Below are 24,979 nucleotides of genomic sequence, written 5' to 3'. Positions count from 1 at the left end.
TGTTGAAATCATTCCATCAGAAATCACAAGTCTCCATTTCTGCTGGGCCATTTAATCACTTCGTTCCTTTATCACAATGGGGGAAGAAGGAACTGTGCAGGTGGCAGACAAAGGTGGCCACTTAACTTATAGGAGGTGGGATTTTAAAACTCAGGAAAAACTATGCAGATTTGAGAATGAGATGGAGATCTTAACTGTAGATTCTGGTTGACATCTCTTTCCAGCTGAGACAGTAAGAATTTGAACACAGCTAATGTGCTTACATTCTTTCCCCTCCTCCTAATCCCAAACCTAACCATTGTCTGTGAATATTACCAGAAACATCCTTGATACAATAGCATTACTAAAAAGAAACTTAGGGAAGAAAGTGTTTATTTTTGCTTAGAGTTCCAGAGATGGATACAGTCCATCATTAAAGGAAAAACATAAGCAAGAGACCAATCTGGTGGTGAAGAAGCCAAATGATCACATTTCATTAGCACACAGGAGAGAGCAGGGGAGAGAGACAGAGACAGAGACAGAGACTAATAAGTGGGACCAGGCTATCAAATGTCAAAGCCCACCCAATTATGTACTTTCTCTAGCAAAGCTCTGCCTCCTAAAGATTCCAGGACCTTCCCAAGCAGGTCTGTCTGCTGGTTACCAAGTGTTCAAACACATGAGCCTATGAACAATGTTTCACATCTAAACCATAATGCATAGTTAATCTTTATACACCAAACATAGGATGTTTGTGTATGTGTAATACACACATTAGGTATGTGTGTATTATGCATGCACATACACAGGTTGTATAGGACTATGTCAAGTGCCAGAAAATTTAAAGGCAAAATACTCCAGTTAACTAACAATATTGTGTTTTCATATTACAAATTTTATTTTTTCAAATGCTCTGAAAAAAAAAGTTTGTTTTCTCACATTAAAATGTTTGTGGGCAGTCTTACCTAGAAAAGATGGTCCTGGCACATGAGCAGCTGAAGCCAGAGGGTTATGAGTTCAAGGCTTATCTCCAACACAAGCAATAAATCAAATACCTCAAAGAGAGACATTAATAAATTTTTGTCTCTAGCACAAAGAATACATTGATGACCTTAAAGAATGATTTTAAGAAACTTTCAGGAAAGTAAGTTGCAAGGTTTATAGTTTAGTGACTATGAGTGCATGTATCATCTTTGTTCACTTGGTTCAAAAGGTTCTTCTATGTGGTGGTTTGAATAAAAATGGCCCCATAGGTCCATAGAGAGCGGCACCTATTAGGAGATATGTCCTTATTGAGTTACATGTGTTTTTTGTTGGGTGAAGTGTGTCACTAGGGAGTGGGGTGGGCTTTAGATTCCAGATGCTCAGTCATGTGTGGGATTCACTTCCTGCTGCTTTGCAGATGCAGATATAAAACTCTGAGCTACCTCTTCATCACCATGTCTGCCTACATGCCACCATGTTTCGAACTCAAGTAAACTAACAGGTTGGTACTTAGCACCAGTTTCCAGGTTACCTCCCAACAAGACCTGTGTTTAACAACAGTCTCCAGGGGATTTCCTCAACAAATCTGCACCCCCCCAGGTTACAAGCCCACTCCTGGCACTTCACTTCCAACAACCACCAATCAGAAAAAACAGAAGTTAAGTTTATGGTTTGGGTCCCAGCACCAGCTAATAATGTTAAAGGGCACAGTACTCCCTCCCACCCCCCCAGTTAGATGCTTTCCAGGCTAGAAACACTCACCCCTTGCTTCCCAGTTTCTATAAAACCTTGTCCCAGTGAGAGCTCAGGGCTTCTCTACCAAAACCTCCTGTGGGTCTATGGTGAGTTAAAACCCAAGCTGGAGCTTGTAAATAAAGACCCTTTGTGATTGCATCAGATCTCAGCTCCTGATTGGTCTGTTGGAGTTCACAAACGTTTCCTGGTACTACAATCCCTGACCACCAGATGTCTTAGTATGAACTAAATTATTTTGTGCTGGTTTACACTGGTTCTACCATTCTGCCTCAGTTTCTTTCACTGTGATATTATCTCTTTACACTGACAACAAAGCATAAAGATACTAGAATGAAGACAGAATGCTTAGTGTATTTCCTGATAGATCAGAAGTACTTGGTGACTTTCATTACTGGCCTAATTATTACAGGAAAACGTGCTTGGGATTTTGTTCTTTTCTTTATTTCCTCACTACTTTCCACTCATGCATGTTTTGAAATGAGGTATTTGCTCTACATTATATCAGATTTTTTTTCCTATGAAAAATTCAATTATATGGCATTTTAGAGAGTGTTCTTCTATCATTAGAAAGATATACAGTGTGAAGTCATGACCTGGAAATTTTGCCCAGTGTCAATTTGAATGACACTACCTACAATCTTCCTTTTGGGTAAAAATATAATAGATTTTGAAATGCTTATATAATTCTATTTGTTATAATCTAAATTATTTATATGTGAAATCTGCTTGGTTTTTCCATGATAATTGGTTTCTGTTTAGACACTGCCGGTACCCTCTGGTTTTCTGTCATCAGTGAATTCATTAACTCCGCCCACAGTGAAGGACAGGTGTGAGTGCTCTTCCATTTTCTCTATTAATTGGCTTATCTTTGTTTTTAGTTGGTTGTGTGGTTTACAATTCAGTGGCTGTAAAATGAACTGACTTTAATCAAGCCGTAAAAGTCAAGCTTAGATATTTTTGAATTGCCCTTTTCAGCTAAATAAACTCCTTAACAATCTTGAGTACAAATTTGCAGAAATCCTAATTAAGGTGCAGTCATGTTAATCATTTCAGAATCTAGTCACTATTATTTAGAACCAAAAGATGGTTATAAAAATATTACTCAGCACTAAGTAACTCATATTTCTGTGGTTTCATTTCATTTCATTTCAACCCAGGGAATAGATGTAAATAATAAATCAACACACACACACACACAAACACGCACACATAATATTTTTTTTTTTTCTGGGAAGCACATCAAAGTTGGCTTTCAGTGGGAAAATAATTTTCAGGTTTCTTTCATGGTCAAGAACTACAAGATGCTCCAGGAAACAACTTAAAAGGACTTTTGGTCTAATACTGAGAAATAAAAGCTGGAAAGCCTTGTGTTTGAAAAAACAAACAGACATGAATGAGAAGCCAGTATGTTTACACTGGCTACCTGTAGATTAACACATTAAATGACCTGTAGTGTAAGTTACACTTTTTTTGACCCTTGCTTGTGGTTAAATGTGAGGAATTTAGCTTTTGAAATTTGTGATATATATTTTAGAAAATTTTAAGGAACCTATATTTTGTTTTCCACAATGACTATACTGAATTATATCCACACATATGATATGAGAGGTCTCCTGTCTCTGTATATCCTCAGCAGCACACCTGCTATCTTTAGCCTTCTGGATAAGAACTCTTGCTTTGGTAGGATAACATCTTGGTGTGTGATTGTGGTTTGCATTGTCATTCTCCCGCTGAACACAGGGTGTGATGCTAGCCCTGTAGAATTACGTAGGAGGTAGGGGTTTCATCCCTGTCCGATTCCTGTTTATGAGAGCTCCTGCTGTCTCTCCCCTAAGTGTTTAGTGTTTTATAAATACATTGAGATATGATCACATTTCATCATATACATGCACAAAATTCTCAAGAATAAAGTTTTTGTTTTATTTTTAGTTTAGAAACTTTGCCTTGGAACCATCTGCTTCTTAGTTTCTCTTTGCCAAGGAACTGATCCAACCTGCTATTTGCTTCTGGTCTGTTCAAATGATTATTTCCTTCCCATTAATTTGTATAGGTCAGATACGTCCAGAAGTTTATCCATCACTTTGAGCTTTGTCAGTTTGTCAGCACACAGTTGTTTGTAGTAATACCTAATGATTGGTCACCTTTATTTCCGTGGTAATAGTTTCAGGGTCTACAGTTTTATACCTAACTTTACTTATTTGAGATTTTTTTTTCCATTTATTATGATTTTTACCCCTCCCAGTTCCTTCCCACCCCACTTTTCATTTGGATGCACTCCATTTCTGTCTCTCATTAGAAAACAAACAGGCTTCTAAGGGGTAATGGTAAAATAAAACAACATAAAACAAAAACTAATACATGGGAATAGGGCGAGGCAAATATGGAGAAGAAAAAGAGCCCAAGAAAAGGCAGAAGAAAAAGTTATAGATGCAGAGACACACTTGTTCACATGCTCAGGAATCCCATAAGAACACTAAACTATATATGAGAATATATAGGTGAAGGACTTGTAAAATAAAAATATATACATATAAGTGTGAGAAAATATATACATATAAATGTGTATATATAATAAAATAAAATATAAGAAGCTAAGATAACATCCTTTCACGTCTTGACACAATAGTATGGGACAAGATAAGATACCAGTGAGTTCGTTTCCTGTTGGCCATCTACTGCTTGGCTTGAGGCCTATCTTTAAGAATAGTTTGTTTCAGCCAGGCAGTGGTGGTGCACACCTTTAATCCCAGCACTTGGGAGGCAGAGGCAGGTGGATTTCTGAGTTTGAGGCCAGCCTGGTCTACAGAATGAGTTCCAGGACAGCCAGGGCTACACAGAGAAACCCTGTCTCGAAAAACAAACAAAAACAAACAAAAGAAAACAAAACAAGAATAGTTTGTTTCCCCAGTGAATCTCCCTTGGAGAAAACTGGATTTTCATTTCCAATTGGCTTTCAATTAGAAATTGCTCCTGGGTTAAGAATGGAGCCGGGGTCCACTTTGTTCTCTTCTTTCATATTGATGAGGTTGGCTAAAGGCTTGCCAATTTTGCTTTCTCAAAAGCCTAATTTTTAAATTTATATTTTATTTTTAGTGCCTGAGTCTCATATTTTTGCTTTATCCGTTATTTCTTTCCTGTTACTAATTTGAGATTTGATTTATTCTTTGTTATCTAGGTCTTTAAAATGCATTCAACATGTTCTTTATCTGGAATCTTTCTATTTTTGATGCAGGAAATTATTACTATACACACCCCTCAGTAGGAACTTGCTGTATTCTGTAAGTTCTGGAATGTATTTTCATTTATTTTAAGAACTTTTAAACATTAAAATTTTTAAATTTTGATGGCCAATTATATTTTTCAAAATATGGTGTTTAGTCCCCATGTGTTTGTGTAATTTCAATTTTTTTTGGTTTATTCTTCACTTTTAGCCTTATGCATTGTGATCAGAACATGTTCTCAATGTAGTAGGAAATTTGGTGAATGTCTTAAGCCTTGCTTATAACCTAATATATGGTCTAGTCTGGATAAAGCTGTATGTGCCAATGACAGCCATGTGATCTCCAGATGCTGGCTGTAATAAATGAACATCTTATTCATTCATGGTATAGGTTAGCAATTTCTTTGCTGAAATGTTGTAATCTGTACATTAATCAAAGTATGATGCTGAACTCCCTCAGTAATATTACACTGGAGCATATTTCCCACTTTAGGCTTAATGGTGCTATTTTATAAAGTTGGGCACTTCCATATTAGATGGACATAGCTATATGCCATTATGTTTTCCTGTTGGGAGCCGACTTTTAGCAGAAAGCGGCTATCAGCTTTGCAGCCATCTCAAGCCATATACCCTGACGAAAGATTTGGTTTTCAATAGCCTACAACAGCTGAAGCACACTCTGATATCCCACATATCTTGTTTTGCTGTTTACTGCCCCCAGCTGCAAGGCGCACGTGGTATCCATGCCTGCAAGGCATGGGTTCACGTGCTATCCACGCCATACATGCCTGTAAGGCACACGTGGTATCCAAGCCTGCAAGGCACACAGTGCACGTGCTATCCATGCTATAGACACCTGTAAGGCTTATGTTATATCCACACCTGCAAGGCACATGGTATTCACACGCCTACAAGGCACATGGCAAAAACCTATAAATACCCCAGATTTCCCTTCAATAGGAAAGAGAGGATACGGGAGACAATGAGAGAGGCAATAAAAGAGAGAGACAAACGAGACTTGAGACTTGATCAGAACCTCTGCCTTGTCTCCATCCATTCTTCGCATCGCCTCTCTCTCTCTCTCTCTCTCTCTCTCTCTCTCGCTCTCTCTCTCTCTCTCTCTCTCTCTCGACCCGGACCTGCAGAACAGAACGGCCATTACAATTTGGCCACCCAACGTGGGGCAGCTCGGCCATTACATTTTCCTGAACTGATCTATTGAACATTATTTAGTGATCTTTGTTTTATCCTGACATTTGATCTTAAAGTCTACCTAGAAGCAGATCATAAATATAGCTATTTCTAATGTCTTTGGGGTTAAACTCTAAGAATATCATTCCCCATCCTTGCACTTTCTGCATGTGTTTTCCTGACTTGGTGTGTGAGATTTTACTGTATTGTTAGGGTTTTCTTTTAACCTTCAATCCAGTCTGAATCCTTTTATTTCAGAATTTAATCTGTTTACATTTAATGTATTATTTAAATGTAAAGACTTGCAATTTCCATAATTTTCCTCCAATTACCGAAATACTCCTTCCCCTTTATTTTATATTTACCATGTGTGGCTTGATGATTGTGTTGATAACATGTGATCCTTTGTATTTGTATCGTGTGTATCTTAACCCTTGGTGGAACTTTTCAAGTGCTTTTGGGATGTCCTTTAGCTTTATTTTGCGTATGGATATAGGACTCTATCAAAATTTTTTTCTAAGTTTACTTTACTAATCATGGATTCTCAGCTTGTGTTTTGAAAGGTCTTCATTTATCAATTATTGTTGAAGGATGCTCTTGCTCACCATAGTATTCTTCTGTGACACTTATTTTTTTTTTCAGGATCTGTAATACATCTTTAAATTTTCCAAACCTTTTGTGGTTTTTCTGGTGTCAATGTAATGGAGGATACCCTTGTGCGTGGCAATGTTGTTTTTTTTTTTTTCTGTTTTTATCTTGTGCTTTTGAAAATTTGACTGTCATATGGTGTGATGAAGATGTTTTTATCCATGTCTTTTTGTGGTTCTATGGGCTTCTTCGCTAAGAATATGCATAACTTTCTTCCCAAATAAAAAAATGGTACTGTTATTTCATTGAATAGGTTTTAAATATCTTTAATCTTCAAATCTTTTCCTTCAGCATTCCAAAACTGCAGACATTTTATTTAACGGTATGCCAAAGGCTTGGAAGAATCTCTTCAATTCTTCCCCTTTTCTTCTTTCATCTTTCTTCCTCTTCTTTCTTTTAGTCTCGCTATCAATTGCTTCCATGTGGTTGTAATAAGTTATGACCACTATAACTTACAGAAGAAAGCCTTGGTTTAGCTTACAGGTCTGGAGAAAAAGAGTCCACCATCATCCCAGTGGGAAGCAGGGCAGCAGGCAGGGATGGTAACTGGCACAGTAAGCCAGGAGTGCACATCTTAATGTACGAGCAGCAAGCAGAAGAGGTGAATTGGGAATGCTATGTGGCCTTTTAAACCTTAATAGTTGGCTTTCGTGACATACTTCTAAACTTCTTAAACCCATCTAAACAACATCATCAACAGTGGACTAAATGTTCCAACAAGTGAACCTGTGCGGGACATTCTTATTCAAAACACCATAATCTGTCTTGAGTATTAAAATAAAGTTTAAGGTCAGCCATTCTTCTGTTAGATGAGATCTGTTTAATGATGTCTTTTTTTCTTGGTCATAATTTCTGTCTCTAATCAATTTCTCATTCCAGTCTGGCATGAACTGCCTTCCTAATTTTATTTACTGTCCACCTCCATCATCTTTAGCCAGATTGACTATTTTTTTTACAATTATTTCATAAGAAGGAACCAAAGTAAAACAATTTTGAATAAAACTCCCATTTTAAATGGGAGTGAAGATTTTTATTTCCAATCAGTAGGTTGCCGATTTGTCTTATTAAATATGTCCTGTGCCTTACAGAAGCTTTCCAGTTTCATGAGGTCTCATTTATCAATTCTTGATCTTAGAGCATGAGCCATTGAAGTTCTGTTTAGGAAATTTCCTCCTGTGCCAGTGAGTTCTAGGCTCCTTCCCACTTTCTCTACTATTAGATTCAGTGTATCTGGTTTTAGGTGAGGTCCTTGATCCACTTGGATTTGAGCTTTGTGTAAGGTGACAAATATGGGTCTATTTTCACTTTTCTACATACAAACAGCCAGTTAGACCAGCACCATTTGTTGAAGATGCTATCTTTTTTTCATTGTATATTTTTGGTGTCTTTGTCAAAGATCAGGTGTCTGTAAGTGTGTGGTTTTATTTCTGGGTCTTCTATTCTATTCCATTGATCAACATGTCTATCTTTCTACCAGTACCATGCAGCAGTTTTTATCACTATTGCTCTGTAGTAAAGCTTGAAGTCAAGGATGGTGATTCTCCCAGCTGTTCTTTTACTGTTAAGAATTGTTTTTGCTATTCTGGGTTTTTTGCCTTTCCAGATGAATTTGAGAATTGTTCTTTCCATGTCTTTAAAGAATTGTGTTGGGATTTTTATGGTCATTGTATTGAATCTGTAGATTGCCTTTGGTAGGAAGGCCATTTTTACTATATTAATTTTGCCAATCCATGAGCTTGGGAGATCTCTCCATCTTCTGAGATCTTCAATTTCTTTCTTGAGAGACTTGAATTTATTGTCATACAGGTTTTTCACTTGTTTGGTTATAGTTATCCCAAGATATTTTATATTATTTATGGCTATTGTGAAGGAAGTTATTTCCCTAATTTCTTTCTCAGCCTGTTTATCATTTGTATAAAGGAAGGCTACTGATTTATTTGAGTTAATTTTATATCTGGCCACTTTGCTGAAGTTGTTCATCAGCTGGAGAAGTTCTCTGGTAGAAATTTTGGAATCGCTTATGTATACTATCATATCATCTGCAAATAGAGATTCCTTTATTTCTTCTTTACCAATTTGTATCCCTTTGATGTCTTTTTGTTGTCTTATTGTTCTAGCTAGCACTTCAAGTATTATATTGAATAGATATGTCGAGAGTAGATATCTTTGTCATGTCCCAGATTTTAATGGGGTTACTTCAAGTATCTCTCCGTTTATTTTGATATTGGCTGTTGATTTGCTGTATATTGCTTTTATTGTGTTTAGTATGGGCCTTGAATTCCTGATCTCGCCAATACTTTTAACATGAAGTATCCAAGACCTCCCTGGGTAACTGAGCAGAGAAAGAGAGAGGGAGGGAGGGAGGGAGGCTAGAAGGGAGGAAGGGAAGAAGGGGGAGAAATTGAGAGAGAATGAGAGACAGAGAGAGAGAGAGAGAGAGGTGGGAGGTTTTTAATGAAGTCCCCTATCCCTAAATCCTGATTGAAGGAAAAATGTAACTGTAACTTCTGGCTTTGGGAAGCAGCTGAGGCAGGGGTTGTGGAGGGAAGATGGGTCACAGTTCAGCTCCTGAGTCTATTCTTCAGCTCTAATTGATTAGCAGTGACTTAATCCACCTGCTAAATCAAATTGAATTTTCTCATCTGCATTGATCTGGTATGTGGTTGTGTTGGACCTAAAGAGACCCTATATTAGTTCTTTGAGATTTGTTAGCAGATACTTTGCTTATGCTGAGTTTTTGGAGGCAATGCTGCAGAGTCACTGTACTTTTGGGGAAGCATTGTATCTATTTGCTTTTCAACACTTCTTAAGTTCTGAACTGTTACTTGGATATGTTGTGGTGGATTGATTATCCTCACCATTTTTGTGTGGTAGTATTCTTAGTAACAACTTTCTCTTGAAGATGTACTTTAGAGTATTAATTGTTGTATAGTGCTGGCACAGCATCCTATTTTTATAGTCTCCAAAACTCTGAAAACTGGAGTGTAGTCAGACAGATTTACTATCTTGATGAACCATGCAACACTGGAGATATGAGCAACTCAGGCAACTGTACTGTGGATAAAGTCACAATGTGACTACTTCTGTGATAGGAGTAGTTACAGTTGCCAGGTTGGTCAGTATCTGTACAGACAGTGTTGCTAGAACTTTTATTCATAGTTCTGCAAAGGAGATCTTTAACTTCTCTGGCCATGAGGTATAAATGGCAGATATTTTTTCTTCTCTGTCTCCCAGCTTTCTGCATTGCTATAGGTTACTGCATCTGACAATGTTGCAGTGATTTACTTACTGATTTGCAATGTTGTTCCATGGCACTCATCTCAAAATATATCATACATATCACTTTAGGAATTTTTGTTGGGAAAGTAAATGAATTTGGGGCATCTGTTTAGTCACTGTAAACCTCCACAGTGTTATCAATCATGCTTTTTATGTGGAGGTATTGAATATTTCTCTTGATATTTATCCTGTAGCATTTTTAGTAGTACAGTTGAATTTTAAATCAATAATTAATGTTGAACTTTCAATATATATTATTTTAAATGAATAACTCAAAGTATATTGTAAATCTTATTGTATTATACTTTTTTAAAAGTAAAGTAGTAATCTAAAATCATAACAATCTTATGTTTCCTTTCAAATATGCCTAGTTAATTCTTTATTCCTATTCTGTTTATTGTTTAGAACTTTATAGAATATTATTATTTTTTGAATAGGCTTTGTGTTTTAGTCTTACGTTTAAGAGGTGTGATTCTGATGTAAGTATGTATAATGTTTTTCTATGATTTTTATTGGAATGTAAAGGTGCCTTCTTAGAAATATTATATAGCAGAAAAAAACAAAGTTAGCAGATAACAACTTTCTGAAATAAAAACATGTTTCTTCTTGGTTTAGTTATGAGTGGAAATTTTGTACTATTTACAAATAGAGACTCTTCAGTTTGTTCCTCTTGTAATAAATTTTAACTTCAGCATGAACTATTGTGCACTAAGGAAATCAGGAGTAAACAGTGGAATTTTCCTTTTCAACACAGAATTCTATGAGCTTAATTTTAATAGAAAGTTATTTCTCTCTTATAACACTTTCTTTCTCAACCCCTTAGCGTGACCTTAGTTAAAGATAAAGTTAAAGGGTAATAAATAATTCACTGTTTATATTGCTATTTTAGAAAGAATATTTATTTCATAGAAAGAAATTATTTCTGGAAAATGGCAGATAATACATGATTTATAACGAAAGAATTCAAAATGCTAGGACAGTAATTTTATTATCAAGTATTTTTGTGTTTTGCTTTGAAACAATCATATTAGAAACTGGGAAAGGACTGATAAAATACTACCATTGTTTCCCTCATTCTTGGTGTCACATAATGAAAGGAATATTAACTGCATCCCCTCATCTTTACATCATTCATACCATTAAAGCATTTGCAAACCGTGGTCCTAAAGACCTCAAGCTCCATGACCTGGGGAAACTTGTTCACCTGTTAGTCTGTCAGTCTCTCCATGATACTCCATGATATAACAACAATGTGATTTTATATATATATATATATATATCTTGCATCATTTAGACACCGATAAGAAGGTAATTACCACCCAAACAAATGTAGCTGGTGTTCACAGCCATTTCTAATTAACTTTGGATAGACCTGATCTTGGCATCTTCCAGTGTTTTTGTAAAATTAGCTGCATCTTGAGCTAACTTTACTTGAGCTCTAGCTTGTCTCTTTAGATTTCACTTTCACAATTTTATGTTCACAATTCTTTTCCAACTTAATTGTTCCCTAAAGCTCCAACTCTACCAAATGAGATTAAAAATGAAACAAATATAAGGAGAACAAATTTAAATTGGCTTGCAGTTTTCCTGACTTTAATTTCCTCCACATGGTGTGCTTCATCCTATCTAGCTCTTCATGAATTCCTGATATCCTCTTTCATACTCTCTGTGCTATTCTATACTTCATATGTGTCTGTCCTAGGACACTGAAGCTGGTCCTGACTGGGTTTTGTCACCTTCACAGGAACATAGACATATCTAGGGAGAGGAAATCTTAATTAAGAAATGCATCCACCCAGATTACAAGTCTGAGGGCAAGTCTGTTGGGAATTTTTTCCCATTAATGGATGGTGCTCCCAGGCCCAGCCCAATACCAATTGTGCCACCCCTGGGTAGGTAAGCTTTACGAGAAAGCAAACCGACCAAGACAGCAAGTGGCTTCTGATTCCTCCCTGACTTCTGATGCACATAGTGCTCTGCCTTGCCTTAGTGATGAGTGTGACCTGAGAGCTGTAAAACACCTGAGTGATGCCAAGAAATCATGACCATAAGGATCATTTCCATAAGGAAAATGGCAAAGACAGCGCAGGATTTAAGAAACAAACTCAGTAAAGAGATGTAAACATTGAAGCAAACTCAAGTGGAAATGAAGATGGAATTGAAAAAAAAAAAGCTTAATAAAAGAATTAGAAACCTTGGGGCAAAGCATAGTAAGCACTATGGATCAAGTAAAGGTAGAGTACAAAAACGCAAACACAGATTGCAGGAGTGATACGACACAAGCAAAGAAAAATTTTAAGCTACAGAAAAGGAACAGGAGCTTTGAGACAACAGGTAACACACACACACACACACACACACACACACACACACTCAAATTATAGGCAGAGATGAAGAATTCCAAGTCAATAATCAGACCATATCTTTAACAATATCATAGACAATTTCCCAAAATTAAAAAAAGACTCACCCAGTCTGCTACAAAATGCACACAGAATACCAAGTAGACAAGATCAAGAAAGTCCCCGTGATGCATCATAGTTAAACACTTAAGAGTGCACATAATGTGTTGAAAGCAGAGAGAGGAAAAAAGAAAAGCATGAATTGCATACAAATTTAAGAGCCTCAAAAGTCATAGCTGATTTCTCAATAGAAATTTTGAAAGCCAGAGAAGCCTAGAGTAATGACTCCAAGTTCAGAAAGATCCAGGATGACAAACCTAGATTACCACACCCTGAAAAACTATCACCATTGAAGGAAAAAGAAAAGCTTTTCATGATAGAGACTGAAAGAATATATGTTCATAAAATTATCCCCACGGAAAATATTAGAAAAAAATACTTCTAGCTGAGGCAGGAATAAGCATAGTGAAGAGGCTATAGAAGGAAAATAAATGAGCACTGATGGCTCAAAGGTAAATCACAGTGGCTGCTCTTCTATAGATCCTGAGTTCAATTCCCCCAGCACACACATGGTGGTTCACAACTGTCTATAACTGTATTCACATGAGATCCAATGCCCTTTTTGGGTGTGCAAATGTACATTAAAAACAAAGCACTCATGTTCATTAAATATATAAATAAATAATTCTTTTTTAAAAAATAAAATAAACAAAACTATAATTACTGAAAACCAAAGTATGATGAGGACCAAAACAACAATTAAAACAAAACACATAAGCAAAACAGAAAAGCTGTAATCAAAACTCACATTCCAATAATAACATTAAGTTTTTAATGGCTTCACCTACGCAATCAAAAGACACAGGCTGGCTAAACATGCTAAGAAACAACAGCCACCTTCTTATTATGTACAAGAAACTAAATTTAGACAGGAAGCACCTTACAGTAAAAGGGTGAAAAAATGTATACAAAGCAAATGGACCATATAACAATTAGGATTAATGTTCTACTAGATCACAAAATAAACTTACCTAAAACTAATCACAGGAGATAATAAAAGACACCTCATCCTAATTAAGGGAACAACCAACCAAGAATACATTACAATCATAAACACATATGAACCAAATTCTGATGCATACAATTCTTTTAAAAATTAATTCTAGAAATAAAGACAGATTAACACCAACCTAGTAATAGTAGATGCTTTTAACACCTCACTTACTCAAGTAGGTAGGTCATCTGAACAATAAAAAAAAACTAATAGAGAAATATTAAAATTAAATGATGTCATAATTAAATGAACCTAACATCCCCAGAATATTTCTCCCAAGTATCAAGAAATGCACTTGATACTCAGCATTTCATGGAAAGTTTCTTTAAAATAGGCCTCATTCTGGGACACAAAACAAAGCTTAATAAATTTAGAAAGTTTGAACTAACTCTATATACCCTATCTGACTATAATTCAATAAAACTTTAAATAAATAGCTAATAATTCCTAGTTAGTACACGTACTAATGGAGATTAAACCGTTCATCAGGGAATGACAAATGGGTAAAAGTTAAAAATCAATCAAGAAGTTTTAAAACTCCTAGAATTAAATGAAAAATGAAGACCCAACACAACAAAATGTCTGGCAAACTAACAGTAATCCCAGTAGGGAAATTCACAGCTTTATGAGCTTATATTGAAAAAGCAAAAGGGGATACAAATAAATGGCTTGAGCTACAACACAAGAATTTGGAAAATCATGAAAAGAATTAAACTCAATCCCAGTTGATGGCAAAAAAAAAAAAAAAAAAAAAAAAAAAAAAGACTAAAATCAGAGCATGAAATAATGAAATAGAAACAAAGAAACTAATACAGAACTTCAATGAATCTAAGAGCTGTTTCTTCAAAAAGCAAACAAATATTCACAGATATTGGGCTTAACCAACAAAAAAGAAAGAGATGACCAAATTAACAGAATCAGAAATGAACAGGAGCCATTATAACAAATACTAAAAATATATAGAATACTATAAGGGAATAATTTTAAAACCCGTACTCCATTAAATCAGAAAATCTAAAAGAAATGGGAGAATATCTAGATCCATTGAAATTACCAAAGTTAAATTAAGAAGAGATTAACAACCTAAACAGACCCAAAGCAAATGAGACTGAAATAGAAATTAAAAAGTCTTCTATGTAAAGCTCTGGCTGAGGCAGATTCACAGAAGAAATCTACCAGGCTTTCTCAGAAGATCCACAGGTAACAGTACTTAAATTAAAAGAAAGAAAGAAAGAAAGAAAGAAAGAAAGAAAGAAAGAAAGAAAAGAAAGAAAGAAAAAACAAAACAAATGGAGAACGTTTAAGCCTCTTCTATGAAGCTCGCATTACTCTAATACCAAACCAAATAAAGACAATAATAATAATAATAGCAACAACAACAACTACTACTGATCAATGTCTCTGATTAACAGAGATACAAAAGTCCACAATGAAATATTTGTGAAATGAATATAGGTATACACCTAAATGTACATCCACCATGACAAAATTAGCTTATCTCAGAGATGTAGGGGCGATTAAACATGTGTAAACACTGTAATAAATGAAGGAATTTGTGGGCAACAATAACATGATCATCACAATCAATCCAGAAAGTGCCAAAATCCCACATGCCTTCATGATGAAAATCGTAGAGAAAGTGGGACATAAGGGAACATACCTCAACATACGAAGGCTACATATAGTTAGTTAACACTATCCTAAATGGAGAAAACCTTGAAGCAATTTCATCAAAACTTGGGAACATGACAGGGCTATCCAGTATCCCTACTCTTCTCAATACAGTGATCAACGAGCTAGGTGGAGCAGTAAGGCAAGGAAAGTCAAGTAAAGGAGTGCAAATAGGAGAAAGAAGAAAGCAAATTGGTCTGACTTGCAGAATATATGCCGCTACACTTAAGAGATCCAAAGAGTTCCAATGGAATACTTTTAGAAATGATCGACGGTTTTAGCAGGATACAAAACCGACTCTCAAAAGCAGGAGCCTTTTTATACACCCAACCAAATGTGCCAAGGAGTTCATGGATGCATGCCAGGGGCCTTCTGGGGAAGGGATGTCTCTCCTCCCCCCAGGGTCTTAGACCTTTCCTTACAAGGTACCAAGAGGAGACTAAGCTTCTGCAAGGGGAGAGAGTGATTTAGGCAATGATTAAGGGAATTTAGCAGCTCTGACTTGCTACCAATCAGGCCACTTCAGTGGTTCTGGCTATTAGCAATCAGGCCATTTCTGCTGCTTTGACTATCAAACAGGTACTTCTTTATTTATACAAGTTTCACAGAAGACAAATGATTATCCAAGTGGAACAGATCATGTATTTGATTTCTCGTTACTTGTTCACGGTTACATGTTCAGTCACAATTAGAAAATATAAACAGAACAGATTTTATTCTTACTATTAGCCCAGTAATTCCAATTTCAGGAATCCAAAGAATGTCTCCTCCTCCAAATTTTAGCCCAGAATTGTTCCTGTCTAAAGGAAATGCAGGGACAGAGTGGAGCAGAGACTGCAGGAAAGGTCATACAGAGATGGCCCCACCTAGGGATCTATCCCATTTGCAGACACCAAACCCAGACACTATTGCTGATGCCAAGAAGTGCTTTCTGACAGGAGCCTGACATAGCTGTTTCCTGAAAAGCTCTACTAGCATCTGATCAATACAGATGCAGATGCTCATAGCCAACCACTGGACAGAGCACGGGGACCTCAATGGAAGAATTAGGGGAAGAGCTGAAGGAGTTTAAGGGGACTGTAACCTCATAGAAAGAGCAATATTAACTAACTGGGCCCCTCACACCAGAGCTTCCAGAGACTAAACCACCAACCAAAGAATCCACAGGGAAGGACCCCATGGCTCCAGCTGCATATGTAGCAGAGGATGGCCTTATCTGGCATCAATGGGAGGAAAAGCCCTTGGTCCTGTGGAGGCTTGGCGTCCCAGCGTAGGAGGATGCTAGGGAAGTGAGGCGGGAGTGAGTGGATGGGTGGGTTAGCACCATCATAGAGGCCGTGGAGGGGGGATGAGAGGGGGGGATTTGTGGAAGGGAAACTGGGAGGGGACAGCACTTGAAATGAAAATAAAATAACCAATTAAAAAAAAAGAAGAAGAAAGTCTCCTCCAAAGCAAACATATTTATTATATGAAAGCCTGGTTTTAGGCTGGCAGTGTTAGCAGTTTGAAAGCACTCCAAACAAATAGAAAATATCTAAACCAGTCTTCTTTTGAATAGCAAATACTAATGTCTAACTTTTTTTTAACTATGTGCTTCATCATCTACACTATAAAGTAGGAAAAGTTTATTTTAGTCAAATATATTGTACTTACTGAGTTTTATTCCTCCAGGGTGAATCCTGTATGACCTCCTATCTTTAAACTACATTTTCAGAGAGCTCTAACTCTATAATAAAAAGAGATCTTGAATTTGTAACCTATTCTCCTGGCAAGTAGAGTTTGTTGTCTCTGTTTGCCCTGCATCAATTATACTGTTTGCATTAGCTTAGGGGCTGACACTTGAAGAAGATTCCATGAGTAATGGCCCCATCTATCTGTGTGCATACTTTTGCTTAATGATCTCTAGGGCACAGGAAGACTTCAAAATAGTGACCAGATAGTCTTAATTTTAGGATTTTCCTGAAAAAAAAAAACTCATGCATAATTTTTCTCAGGACATAAAATCAATTATAATAAAGAAAGTCCCCAAGAATACAACATACAGAGACCAAAACCTAAAAGTTAGAAAAGGAAGGACAGCAATGGCAGCAATCTGATTAGCTTTGATGGAACCATGGCAAGCAGCTGAGCTGGCTTCCTGACTCTTGACGCTTCCTGTGGATATGGTTGTGCCAGATGGATTCCCATTGACAATAGCCAAAAAGAAGATATGTATCTAGGGATAAGCCTAGCCATGGAGGTGAAGTAAAAACATAGAAAATGGACAGACCTCCAAATCCCATGAATTAGTACTATACAAAAACATGACAGTTCTACCAAAAGCAATTTACAGATTAAATGCAATTCCAGTCAAAATTCTTACAGTTTTTCACAGAAATATTTAAAATCCTAAAATTCATTTAATATTACACACACACACACACAAAATCCCCATTAGCAAAAATGATCTTGGGGGAAGAAAGAGAGATGAGAAAGAGAGAGAGAGAGAGAGAGAGAGAGAGAGAGAGAGAGAGAGAGAGAGAGAGAGAGGTGAGAGACTGACAGAGACAGATAACAGCATTGATAGAGGGACTACCATTTCAAATTTGTATATTTCAGAATTATTGAAATAAAAATAGTCTGACTTGAGTTCAAAAGCGGAAATAAAATTCAATGGAACAAAATAGAAACTTCAAACAGTAGAGCATGAATACGCCTAAGTACAGCCACGTGATACACAGAGTCATATACTAGAGAAGAGAGCATCTTTAACAAACACAGACACTTACTAGGAATACTGGATGTCTGTATGTAGAATACAATTTGAGGATTATCTATTACTGTGCACAAAACTTGATTTCAAATGAATCCAGCACCTCATTCTGAAGCCTGAAACACTGAAACGCCAAGGATAAAACATGAACAGTGCCCTGAAACACACACGTGTAGGAAAAGACTTTTGATTGTGACTGTATCTGCTCAAGATTTAAGGCCAGCAAATACCAAGTGAGACCTCATAATGAGAAGAAAAAAAGAAGAAGCAGAAGTGGAAGAGGAAGAGAAAGGAAGAGGAAAAGGAAGAAAAAAGAGGAGGGAGAAGAAAAGGAGGAGTAGGAAGAGGAGAAGGAGGAAGAGGAGGAGAAAAAGAAAGAGGAGGAAGAAGAGGAGGAGAAGGAGGAAGAGGAGGAGGAAGAGGAGAAATTTGTCTACCCAACTAAGAAAATAATAAAGGAAGAGCAAGGCCACAAAATGGGAAAGAATTTTTGCCAGCTCTACATCTGACAGTGCATTAGTACCCATTTTATGTAAAGAACTTCAAAAAAAAAAAAAAAAAAAGTCAAGAAAACAAATGACACAACTAAAAATCAGTAATGATTTTGAACAAAGAGTTTTCAAAAGAAGAAATTAAATGACTGAGAAATATTTCAAAAAGTCTATATTGTCTTTAAGAGTTACAGGAAATGGAAACCAAAACAATTCTGAGATTTTTGTCATACATCACTTAGAATACCTAAGATAACAAAATGACCAACAACAAATGCTTCAAATATGTGGGGAAGAGGAGAATTTTTACTCACTATTTTGGGTTGTAAGTAGTTGTATATAGTCTGAAAATCAGTCTGGAAATTAGGGGAGAATTCTCAAAAGCTAAAATTAAACTCAGTATCAACCAGCAACACTATTCCACAGAATATGCTCAAAAGATGAAGCATCCTATGCCACAGATACTTGCTCAGCCATGTTCATTGACATTCAACTCACAATAGCAAGAATGGAAATAAAGTAAATAACCTTTGGCCTGTGAGGAGATATCAAAACCATGTCACATATAAACGATGGAATATTATTCAGCTATAAAGAAAAATAGAATTTGCAGGCACATGGGTATAACTAGAAAATCCATTGAATGGACTAAACCAGATCCATACAACCAAATATCGCATATGCTTTCTGATGTTTGTTTCTTATCGTCAAAGCTTCAGATGTGATTATATAATCTAGAACAACCACAGAATAAAGAAAAATAAAAAGAATTATCGTGGGAAGCCCTAGTGATGGGCATAGGAGGAAAGAGGTGACATGAAGGGAGAAATGAAAACAAACGGGCTGGGATTTTAATTGAGAGAAATAGACGGTCAGTAGTAGAGCAGAGGGAGAAAGGAATGAAATGTAGCCCTACAGATACGCAAAAGGCTATAAGGAATCACGATATTTCATATTTACCTGATATTACATATAATGCATATATATAATTAAAAAAACATGAAATAACATTACTTGGAATGGTATACTTCCTAAAGGACCATAGACTAAAAAAAAGTTACAGTAGAAGACATGAAATATTTCTTTTCAAGTAGTCAGGGGAATTAAAAATCGGTCTATGGTTCTCTTTTGTTTTTGCTGTGTATCTATCTGCTTTTCTTGTCAATGTAAGTTTCTTTTCTTGTCAGGGAACTTTTTTGTAGAAATAATTTGGAAGCGTATCCCTTCTTTTTCTGACAGAATAATTTGAGAAGCGATGGTTAAGTTATCCTTTAAAGGTCTGATAGAACTCAATAGTGAATCTGTCTGGATAAGGGCCTTTACTAATAGGATGATTATTTATTACAGCTCTAATTTTGCTTTTAATCTAGCTGAGCCTTAGATACAGGAGCTGTGTTGTAAGATGTAACCATTGGAGATAGACAACTCTAGTCAATTATTTCCTGGATATTATCAGTTGTTATTTTCTGTAATGGTCTCTCTGTTTAAAGATCCTTTGTTGTACCAACTCTCTGTTGATGAGAAATGGAAGCTATGTTTATCTGTGGATATAAGAATGAGTATTTAGAGTCCTGTTAAGAGCCATGCTTGTTTAATGAAGTGATAGTAGTTTGTTCTTTCTAAGATCCATGTCATCATTAGCCCTGGGAAGTTGGCCAGGTTTCAAGTACCAGGAATGAATTTCTTTATATAGAGTTGGTCTTAAATCCAATTAGACAGCTATTGGTTACCAACAAGATATGAGTGCCACTATTGAACCTATAGAAATATCTTGTCATGCTGATTGTTTTTGTAGTTCATAGGCTTCATAATTGAATAGGATTATCATAGGAAGTGGTTTCATTACTTCCTTGGTAGTTTACATAGTCCCTTCAGAGACTATAAAACTTAGTTTTCAGAAAGGATACTTTCTGGTCAAATCCTGCTTGAAAAATCACCTCTTACTTAGCCCATAGTGTAGACAGAAGCAGGACAAAAAAAAATTGCACTTCTAATTTCATTTCTAGCTTTACTTTGGAGTAAGCTTGTGGAGTTCTGTACAAAAAAAATGTGACAATAACTTATAAATATCTTTTACACTTGTGGAATCAAATATGTTTCTTTTTCTTTCAAGATTTATAGCACAAAGATAATAGTAGTTCTGGTACTTTAGTATTTATATTTAATATTTAGTATTTAGTATTATCTAGCTCTGAATTATAGAAATGTCCCTTAAAAGCAACAGGTCATTGTCCTAAACCCACAACTACCTTTGATTCCAGGAATATTGGAGCCTTGAGAATTCCTGAGGATGAGGAATTCTCTAGCCCCACTAGGAGCAATAATCTGCTAGACCCAGATTGTCCTATTAAAATACTTCTTTAGGAGCATTTTACAGAATCAAAACTGAGACAATCATCAGCAGACCACAGGTTGATCAAGACTGCTTAATCATGTACACTTCTCACTGTCTGCCCAATTTGTTTTCTCTTTAACTATTCCAAAGATGTGCTCAGATATTTACTTTTCTCCTTTTTGAACATGTACATTATGCATAAAGTTCACTCTTAAGTCTTCATCTTTACTTTCTGTTTGCTTTCTTTAGGACCAATGCCTAGACTTTATATGTTGAAACCCTTAGAATTGAACCTCTGGCTTAGATTCTGGTTATGATCACATACTTTGGAAGTGTCTTATCTTTGAAAACATTCACTGTTGATTTAAGGTGAGAACTCCCAGTTCATTGCCAGGTCAATTTACAGTTTTGAAAATTAAAACGAGTCTTAGAAATATCTTTTCGCTTAAACTGATACATGGAACATCTATGAAATGAATCCACATGTACCAAGGAAGAAAAGGGGAGAACAGGAGCATATGACTTATATTTTAACATGAATTATGAACAGTTTGGAAAGAGAGTAGGAAAACATAAGGCCTCCTGAGGGTCATGTAAGCTTCACACTTATTTGTATGTCAGAAGCAAAATCAGTTTGCAGGCACTTGTTATAATCCAGCTAGAACATTTGACTTTTTTATTCTATACAAAAACATAAAATTCTGGTTCCTAATAAAGACACCACATTACAAAAATTAAAGCAGAAGCTTGAGAACTCAGAATGTTCAGCAATGGCTCCAAAACCATCAAGGTTTTCACCCATATCCCACCAACATCAATGAAGCATCAACTCCTTTGAAGCCTTTTGTCTCCAAAATAGTTTCTTAGTTCAATGGCCTGAATATTTGTCTGCCAAATAGTAAAAAATGAAACTCATAAAGCAATTGATTTATGAAGAAATAATTCTAAGGAAAGGAACCTCATGGATAGGATTAGAGGTTTTACAAAACAGATCTATGAGAGAACTTTCTCCTTAAGCCACATGAAGTTCTAGAAGAAGAGATTTTGAGGGGATCAAGTCTCATCAGACATCAAATCTCTGCCTCCAGGCTGTGAGAAGGAGTTTTCTACTCTTATAACCCACCCAGATATGGTCTTGTCATAATGGCCCAGATCACCCAATATACCTGATATGAGTTAAACAGGCAGATATGATAAGACTCTAGGCAAAAAAAAAGTAGTTATAATCAGTTATGATCATCAAAATTTCAAAGGACAATAGTTTTTGGAAGATACATATGAAATGGCTACCTTAGAGGTCAGTGAGAGAAGACTGGGCCTTCATCTGTCTTACACTCCACTATTTCCACGTTACTATTAGGAAGAGTCCAGGATGCAGAGATAAAAGCAGCTACAACAATTAACATTCCATTCAGAACCTAGAAGCTCACTAGTTCTATGGCTACTTGGAGCTACATAGCAATGTACAGATGATAATTTTTTCATGATCTTAAAATCATTTACTTTCAAGTAATTGAACAACTTTTTGTCATATCTCCATGAGGTTTGTGAGTGCTATAGGCATTACTGTTTTTTGTGAGACAATCAACATGGGAATGAAATATTAATGGCCCATGACATGAGTTGAGAGGACTGAGTAGGACAGAGTAAGAATGACTCTGTGACAGGCTGCAACTGTCAGTTTGAGAGATTAGGCCTAAAGGGCATGTCTTTGTTGTCTTCCATTTTAGAAATCATATATGAGGGGATACTATTGAAAAGTATCCTTCTCAATCACATATGACAAAGACAGAGCTGAGTGTAAACAGGACATAATGGGAAGCAGAGAGTAGATTGTGGAAATGGATGTAAAACTTTCACATATTTTTTAAAAAAGGAAAAATAATCAAATGTAAGAAAGTTGGAATAACCTTGAAACAGGGATTGGAGCACTTTCAGGGAACAGTGTTGTGATAATGGAGTGAAGTATTCTCCGTACAGAGAATTCTCCTTTGCCAACCTCAGCAACATGCAATGTGATACTCTTGGGTTGTCATCTACTCTGGACCAAGAAAAGGGGTCAGATTACCTGTGTAGTGAGAAGAGCATGAAGGGTAACCTCCATATTGTCTACAAGGACAGTGAAGTGTTTGCGGGTCATTTCATCTGGGTGGAACAGAGGACAGCATGCCATAACATAGAGAATCAGGTGAAAACAAGGCAAGTGGCGTTAATAGAAAGAAGATAGGCAAAAGCAAAACAAGCTCTCATTGTGAACGATGAGCTCGGCCTGTCCCCAAGGATTCCATGTTCCTCAGATGTCTGACTTGTCCTTAGAGAAAGAAGGCTGGCTACATATGTCATATGCAATTAGCAGTCTTATAACCCCCCTAACCAGATCAACACATTGAACTCTTTCTGTGAGTATGAGTACAATAAATTAACATTATAGAGTTGTGCCTTCTTGGCTCCCAATAACATGGACAGCATGTTGCAAATAACTGACAGAAATAAGTAATTAAAATGAATATGGATGCATTATGCCACTCCAAAAATTTATTATATCTAGATGTTTGACTCTTCACGTAGAACTTCCCTTAGTTTCCTTTTATGAGAGTAAGTAAAAATAGGACACATTTTCTACTTTTACAGAACCATGAAGTTACACAAAAATAAAAAAACCTAGAATTATTTAGAAGGAATAGCATACAATAAGGTTTAATATGACCTCCCTTTAGTAATAGTGAACTCCAATTTATCATCTATGAATTAAAGTTCCATTCTAGTTACAATTTTATATGATAGTACATTTTTCTGTGGTTAAGAATTTTGGATTCTGAATAAAGTATTTACGTTTAAATAAATAAATATCAAGCTGAATTTATCATTACAATTTAAGACAAAATTTCACAACAAAAATAAAGAAACTAAGGTTAGAGAACAAACCAGAAATACAAAATATTAATTATTCTTATATTATATTTCTTAATATTTTACATAGCAAACCAAAAACTAAAACTGAGAAATTGCTATCTATAGTAGTGAGAGTGCTGTATACACATATAAGAGAGGAGTATTGTATACTCATAGGAGAGAAAAAATACTTGCTTCTTTATCAAAGAACATGCTAGATTAGGTGTTCAAGACTGAACAGATCATTATTCTTCTGAAGAGTTGATCTCTGAAGAAACATACTACTTGTGTAAACTGAAAAATATGAGATAATATTGTCTTTTATTATTCTCATTATTATTAGTTCTTTGGGAGCTTCATACAGTGTGTTTAGGTCATATTTACCCCTCCTTCTGCAAAGATGTACAGATTCAACACCTTTTTCTTATCCACCCAATTTTGTGGGTGTTTGTTTGTTCGTATCTATTTATCGTATAACAGCAAGGTCTTTTTTCCCTTTTTATCCGAATATTCTTGGATGTGTTGTATTCCATTAGAACATCAGCAACTTTCCAGGCGCTACACTCTCTGATACAATTGCTTTTTTTCTCCCCAGAAGATAATAATTGCCAATAGCTACATGGCCGTGAGGTAGAATTGATCTTTTCTACTTTTCGCTCCATGGTGGGATACAGCCTGGTTTGTGCTTTCAGGGGTCTTGTGTGTGCTGCCACAACTGCTGTGAATTCATATGTGCAGCTGCCCTGCTGTGTCTTGAAGACATTGTTCCCTTGCAGTCAGACATGCCTCTGGCTCTTTCCTCTTTCCACCTGTCTTCTACTTGGGATTTAAAAGACTTATGCTGTGGGGAAGAAGGATCCCACATTTGGGCCGGCGGCTGCATCGGCAAAGTTCCAGGGTTCCAAAAGCTGGGAATCAGGCGGAGAGACCATGGACAAGTGGAGTCCGGTTTGCCAAAGCTTTTATTGTTCATGGTATGGTGAATGGACGCAAGTGGTATACGCTTCCCCCGCCAAAAGCCAGGGGAGACCAATCTTATAGGGAAGGGAGAAAGGGGAGGGAATAACTTAATTAGCTACACCCCTGGCCTTTTGATAATTCATTAATACTTAAATCTCTGGAGGTGGAGACTTGTTAGTCACGCCCTCTACCTGTGCCCTACGTGACTGAAGGTAACAGGTTAAATGGAGTTACCTCGTCCAAGGCCCAACATTATGCTTCTCTGGCAATAATACTGAGATCAAAATTATAGCTTAATATACTTTAAATTCTCCTTAAAGAAGGCTACTCTTTGAAGGGACTCTCAAGTAATCTTTCCAAATACA

The 24,979-nt window shown here is 36.3% G+C and overlaps 1 protein-coding gene across 1 annotated transcript in view; it reads right to left on the bottom strand.

Moving 5' to 3' along the window:
- Positions 1–22,152, bottom strand: part of LOC117693531 (phospholipid scramblase 1-like) — a 43,276-nt gene extending 21,124 nt beyond the window's left edge. The window contains exon 1 of the mRNA XM_076917260.1: positions 22,053–22,152. The gene's annotated coding sequence lies outside the window, so the exon portion shown is untranslated. The remainder of the gene's footprint in view (positions 1–22,052) is intronic.
- Positions 22,153–24,979: the final 2,827 nt, after the last annotated feature.

This window comes from Arvicanthis niloticus, chromosome 21 (genome assembly GCF_011762505.2).
Source record: "Arvicanthis niloticus isolate mArvNil1 chromosome 21, mArvNil1.pat.X, whole genome shotgun sequence".
NCBI lineage: Eukaryota > Metazoa > Chordata > Mammalia > Rodentia > Muridae > Arvicanthis > Arvicanthis niloticus.
Note: the sequence above shows the minus strand (reverse complement) of the source record. Positions and strands in the feature narration are given on the sequence as shown.